We start from the raw sequence: 7,429 nt of genomic DNA, 5'->3' as shown, positions 1-7,429 counted from the left end.
TATTGGCTTGTTTAAAATGTACTTTGCAATTATTTAGTGACCTAATACTATGACAGGTCCATTAAGTAAAACTGAGGCTCTACAGATTTTTTTTTCACTTGAAAACAAAACAAAATGAGATAGATTCTACCTAAGTATTAATGCAAGTATAGTTTTTCATGCAGAAGTAAAGCTGGATTAGAGTACAAACAATTTGTCCAAAAATATGATTAAGCTACAACATAGACGTTTGGCGAGATCTTGTATATCAGTGTTTTCCTAAAACTACTTTAGTTTGCCTTTCTTGATTCTTGTATTTAAATCAAACAAAACTTTTCTCTCTCCAGTTTACCCTCTGCAAGAATTTTTACCTTTGTAAATTACCTATTTGCTCTTTTCTCCATTCCTCAAATCCCTGGCTTAACTCCTAAAATCAGATGTTCATTAAATTCTACCAACTCCGTGGTATTCCGGGGGTCTCTTTCTCCACAATGTTCCCATGCTTTCTCTAGCTATTTTTTTTTTCCTTTTTTCAGTAGTGCCTGGTTGTTTTTACTTTAAACAATTACTTATGTGAAAGTCAGGGTTGGAAGTAGACAAAGATAGGTATCTTTCATCTGTTTGTTCACTCCCCAAATGACCACACCAAGAAGTGAACCGTTCTTACACAGGATGCTACCACTGTAAGAGGTGGCTTTCCCTGTGGCATCACAACACAGGCCCTGTCTCCTTTCACTTTAAGCTTCATTTATAATTTAACTTTATATTCCACAACTCTTCCCTCTCTGAAGAATACACTTCTAGGTCAGAGGTTACTTTATGTAGTCATACAATGCCACATTGCCTATAGCAATAAAGATCATAATATTCCCGGAAGAAAATGAAGACAAAGGGTACTGCTGAGCAGTACACACAGCCAGAAATTACCCCAAAGAAGGATCCCTAGACTTCACAACTTCAACAGTATTTTTACACAATCCAATCAAAATCACAATGCAAGTATTTCCTGTAGGAAGCTGAAGAGAAGAATGGGATTAGAATTCCCCAGACTGTAGACACTGCATAGTTTACCTCGCACCTTGGCAAGAATTACACTGCTGGAGGAAAAGCAGCCATTACCTGGCAGGCATACTGTACCTGGTTATTGACAAATGTGTGTTAACTAATATATTAGTATGTCCCATAACTGCTTTTTTTCTCTTCCCAAAGTGAGGAGGTGGGGACCTCTGGGCCAGGACATACCACTGGTCCACAGGTGTTGGGGCTACAGGCTGCATAGGAATGCACATCTGGGGACATATTGGAGTGGGAGAGCTGAGGGTTTGTTTGACAGCAGAGGAAAGACTTCTGGGATCTTACACAGATTGTGACACTGGACTCGCAGGTAGGCGAGGAAGTTTAGACCAAGTGGTTAGCACAGAAAGTCGTGGGGTGTGTCTGGGTCAGAAAAAAGCACTGCTCCACATGGAGAACATGCCTGGACTAAATAGCACAGGCTTCCACCTGCTGGCACTAGCAAAAGTTGGGGGCTGGAAGGCACACCTGGCTGGGCTAGGCCACAGTACCTGCCCACCAGTGTCAGATCGGGGAGTGGGCCAGGTCAGGTTAGGTCACATCATGTACCAGAACACAAGAGAATTATATCTAGGAGCAGATTCTCTAGGGGACTTGTGGTCTCACCTCTGTAAAATTGTAACACCCATCAGTTTACATAGAGAGCTGGGGCAGTGATTGGCCGAGTCAGGCTGGACTATAGACTCACCTGACTGGAGTCCACCTGACACTCACGGGAACTGTGGTTAGGAGAAGGCCAGGCAAGCCCAGACTGTAGCACCTGCCAGCACATGCCAAAAAGGGCCACTGCCTATGGCATACATTCAGGGTTGGGAGCAGGATTGATGATACAGTTGGGGAATTTCCCTACTAGGCCACAAATCCTACTGAGAAGTACAATAGCCGTGGTTGGAAACAGACCAGGCTATATAAGTCTGAAGAACTCATCAGAAATTATGTGGGCTGGGTCTGGAAGCTGACATGGTGGGGCCAGGCCTCAGCACCCACATAACAGTCAGGACAGTCAAAATGGGTGTGGAACATGCCAAGCTAGGCTGTGGCACCTGTCAGGTCTCATAAGGGCCAGGTTCTGAAGGTGACTCAGGCTAGGCCAGGTCACAGCACCCACTACTCAGAACAGGGATGGATGCAGGACAGGCTGGCCAGGCCACAGTATTCACTAGTAAGTGACATGACTGAGGCCCAGCCATGTCACTCTGAGTGGCAGCACCCAAAAGCATGTGAGATCTACTGATGGGAGCAGGCTTGATAGAGTAACTTGGAAAACTCAATGCTAGGCATAGATCCAGAAGCTGAGCACAAGAAGCAGGACTTGGAGCAGTTTAGGCCAGGTTGGGCCACAGTACACAGTAGCATACATGTGAGGCAGGCCTAGGAGTAAAGTGGGTAGGGTCAGTGCACATCACATCCTGGCAGGAGAGCCAGAATAAGGTACAGGCCAGGCCAGGCTAGATCACAACACCTGCCAGTTCACGTGAGAGTTGGAGTAGACCAGGCTGGGCTAGGCTGCTGCACCTGCCAGTGAGGCCTGGGACTGGGGTTGGGCTGGACAAGCCAAGCTATAGTACTTACTGGCAAATGCCAAGACTAGGAGCAGACCATCTCAGACTGGGCTGCAGCACCTGCCAGCACACACAAGATCCAGTGCTGGGAGCAAACTTAATAGGAAAACTGGGGACTCCCTACCTAGTCTGCTACTCCTACTGGTGAGCATGACAGTTGGTCTGGGGGTGGCATAGGCTGGGCTAGGCTCATGTACCTGAAGGCATGCACAAGAGCCAGAAGATGTGTGGGACAGCCACGCTAGGATGCAACAACAGCTGGCAAGTGCTGGGACTGGCTGTGAGTCCTGTCAGGCTAGATCATAGTACTCTCTGGCAGGTGCAAGATCTACGGCTGGGATCACGCCTGGCAGAGGAACTGTGTACCCTCCCCTGCTAAGGTGGGCTTAGCCAAGAGACCTTGTAGGGATTGTCTCAACCCTGTAGCAACACTGTAGCATCTCAGTACTATCAAGACCACTCAGGTAGCACCCTCAAAGCACTCTCCAAACACCAGGATCTCTGGGGCATCATCACATGACCATTTCCCATCCCCAGGTGCTGGTGTGGTTTGACAGCAAGGAGCTGCCCTGCAAGGAGGTGCCCTCTCCCCTTCCTTCCCTGTGGACACTGGAGAAAAAATTTAAAAAACTGGAACTTGTGTCTCACCTGCCCACCTTCCCACCCTAATCAGAGGCCCACATGGGCTTACGTTCCTCTCAATTACATAATATTAAAAAGAATAGAATTTTTTTTAAAGAGTAGGGTTAGAAATACAGATTCTCATGTTCCATTCAAATCAGTAATCAGGACCTCAGCAGCAGTGTTAACAAGCTCTGTGACCATGAACAACACACTGCTTCCCACAAAGGTAGGATGGAAACTACAGAGCAAATACATTATATATATATATACATTATATATATATAATCATATATTATATATAATATATTATAACATATAATAATATTATAACAATATATAATACATAATAATATAATATATAGTATATTATTATATTATTATATATTAGAATAGATTGATAATATTGATTAATATATAATTATATTAACTAATATATAATTATGCTATATTATGTGATATATTAATTATACTACTATATAACTAATTAATATTTATAATATATATTTTATATAATATCTATATATTATATATAATATTATATATGATATTTAATAATATGTAACAATGTTATAATATGTTATATTATGTATTATATAATTATATATTTTATATAATATATAATCATATTATATATAGAATAAAATTATACATGTGTGCATAAACAATCACATATGTTTACGTACACATACATGCATGCATATGCATACATTATACATAATGCAAATACATTACAGACAGGCTGTGAAGCTCACACAAAAGAAGCAACACAAAATAACCTTTTGGCTTCTGTGCAGTAAATGCAAAAATTAAAAGGGAAATAATTTTTAAATTATTAATTAGCATTGAATTAAAGAATACTAGTGGAAAGACATGATAACTAGATGAAAACACATACTATACATGTGTCCAAGAGTATCTCAAAAGGCCCAGGAAAATAGAAATAAAAGATTGGTTCACATTGGTATAAAAACAAGCGTTTATGGGTTGAAAAAATTTTCCCCAAATACACTTACCTTTTACTCCCACTTTCGGATAGAACCCCACACACATACATTATTCCTACAGTCAGCCCAATCACACAGCTTTCACCAGGCTTCCCAGAGATTTCCATTGTTCCTACTAGAATATGCAGGTGTTTATACAGAGGCAGTATCTATTTTCTCCCAACTTCTAAGTAAAATGAAACTCATTATAGCAATTTGAACATCGAATTATGCCAGGGCTTCTAGTCAAAAAATTCCTAATCACTTTTAGCAAATGACGTTAACAACTTTGTACCAGGCATGATGTTTCCAGCACATTTTCTTTTAATGTGTTTTATATTCTGGGACCCAAGTCAAGAGAAATTAGCAGGATGATCCACATAGATAAATACCTAAAATGGCAAATTAAAACTAAATCATATTGGATATGAAATCACAATTTATTTCCTCAATGGCTGAAGGATGCAGAGTATTTTTAAGAACCAAAGGGTAAAATGTGGGCCTGGCACCGTAGACTACTGGCTAAAGTCCAGGATCCCATATAGGCACCGGTTCTAATCCCTATAGCACTGCTTCCCATCCAGCTCCCTGCTTGTGGCCTGGGACAGCAGTAGAGGACAGCCCAAACTCTTGGGACCTTGCACCTGCATGACAGATCTGGAAGAGGTTCCTGGCTTCAGATCGGCTCAGCTCAAGCTATTGCATCTGCTTGGGTGGCAAATCAGCACATGGTACATCTTTCTCTCTGTGTCTCCCTCTCTCTGTGTGTCTGACTTTCCAATGAAAATAAAGAACCAAAGGGTAAAATATAAGCTTATGTTAATTCTGAGTTCCAAACCCAGGTGACAGAAACAGAGAAAATGAGTGTCATTTTAATCATCTGTAGTATTATCACAGGAATTAAGCAGTACTAACAAACTGTGCCTGCCTCACAGTTAAGCTTATTCCATTATTACATGTTTCACATTAATTGCACATTATGGCCCCGCAAAAAAATGATCACATATCATATCATTTCCAGAGGCCATTGGTCAAAACTTAAAGGAAAAACTATATCACTTCTCTCAGAACTGATCTGTCAGCGAGTTACAATAGAGTTGCATCTCATCAGAATGGCTCTTTCTTCCAGGGATTCTACTACATCTGTACTCTTGATGTTGACTGATCATTCAAAATAATTTCTATATGTAGTACATAAAATGCTTTCTATTGGCAGAGCCCTGTCTAATCACAAGCAAATACATCACAAAAACACAACACTGACAGAAACTGCAGGGCTACTTCAGCATAAATCCGTGACACACTGACTAATACTAAACGTGCAGACTTTTAAATACCAGTGATTGTTCTTGAGAGAACTTTGGACTCCCAATGTAAGAAAGTTAGCTGTCAGGCTAAAAACACCATTCCTCTTTTCTAGTTGTTTATTTGGGCTGTAAAAGAATCATAAAAAGTAGGTTGACAGCATTATCTACTCATGGTTTAGAATAAGGTTTAGAAAGACTTAGAAAATGTCATCGTAAAGAACAAATGTTTACCTTTGCAAATATTTTAATCACTGGCTATTTTTTACTACATGAGTATTCATTGCAAGCTGAGGGAGTGTTTTTCTAAAATACTAATTTAAAATTCCAGGCGTAAGTGAGAGTCCCTAGGCAGTCAGAGACTTGAATGCCACGGAACAGGAGGCACAGCACTGGTCAGATGGTATATACTGCCCACTGGACATTTGTTTCATTTGCTTTGCTTTTCCGCTTCCTCGTCCACCCTCTCAGTCTGGCCTCTTCTGCTCCTCCTAGCAGCTACCCCTGCTACTTTGTATTTTTCCTGGTAAACATTGTTACCTTCAAAAAAAAGAATATCCATCTCGGCGTGGATCAGAACACCACTCGGGCATCATACTCGACACGCTCTTCATGCATTTTTTTTCCTTCTTTCATTACTCATGTTGAAAAGAAGTCGTAATTAACTTGCCTTTTTCATACCGACAGCTTCTAAGCTGGTCCAAATCTTTCCAGACAGAAAAGGTAAACGACTGACATCCCATGTGTGACGCCAGTCGCCTCGTCAAAGCGACTACCTCAGCACCGGCATGAGGAGAGGCCACCATGTCTGCAAGCTGCTCTGCGCACGCGCATCCCCTGCCCCGCCCTCCCCAATGGTCGCGCAGGCGCCCTGGGACACCCGAGAGGCTGCCGTTGGAGAGCTCCTGGGCTGGGGCTGGGTTCCAGACTCCTGCGGTGATGGCGGTTCTGTCGGGTCTAGGGGAGACCCGGCGTTGAGGGCCACAGTCACGCGCAGCCCAAATCTGCCGCTTCAGCCAGGCCCAAGTGCTGGTGTGAGGACCAGAAGGTGTGCTGAAGGAGCGAGGTCTGGTTTAGGGTGGGTGGAAACCCCTGCAGCCTCGGGCCTGGACCCCAGAGGGCGGAACACTTGCCGGTGACCTCCGACAGGGAAAATGCGAGGTAACTGCGCAGCTCTGCGTATGAGCTGTCTGAGGTTTCAGATCCCACAAAGGGCCTGGAGACGCAGTACAGTGACGCGTGGCCTCCCTGTGCAGTCAGGCTTTCGCCCAGCCTCCCGCCCTCCATGTATCTCTGGACATGCAGAATGGACCCCAGGAAGTTGACAGTGCCTTGGAGCCAGTCCTGAAAATCAAGTCAAGGTACACCAAGGTGGGGATTGTGAAGAGAGTGTTAGGGAAACAGGGTGCTGCAGATTTAGGAACCAGAGCGTGCTTCCCAAAGATTACACCTGGAGTTATTACACTCCGAAGGCTGGCCTGGATGAGGTTTGGGCGGACAGGATGTCGTTGATGAAGGAATTATGCCTTAATTTTATTTGTTTTAGTTTAATCTGAACTTAGTGAAAGATTGTGTCTGCTAAAGCTCGAGAAGCAGTTTCCAGACAGGGACCTCTCTGATTGTTCAGGAATTTCCATGTAAGGCATGTTTCAGGAGGTGATACTGCAGTTGGGAACTAGAACCAGACTCTTCATGCTGTGGCTGCTTTTTCGGTCCGTGATGGAAATCACCAGAAAATAAAAACTATAAATGGTTATTTACATTTTTGTCCTTTTATAAAACCGGGGTGTTTAATTGGGTTAAAAGAATAAACAAGTATAGATAGGACCCAGCACGGTAGCCTAGTGGCTAAAGTCCTCACCTTGCATGCTCCCAGGATCTCATATGGGTGCTGGTTCGCGTC

This window comes from Ochotona princeps, chromosome 4 (assembly GCF_030435755.1).
Source record: "Ochotona princeps isolate mOchPri1 chromosome 4, mOchPri1.hap1, whole genome shotgun sequence".
In the NCBI taxonomy this organism is placed as follows: Eukaryota; Metazoa; Chordata; class Mammalia; order Lagomorpha; family Ochotonidae; genus Ochotona; species Ochotona princeps.
The sequence above is the reverse complement of the archived record's forward strand: the minus strand, read 5'-3'. Positions refer to the sequence as shown.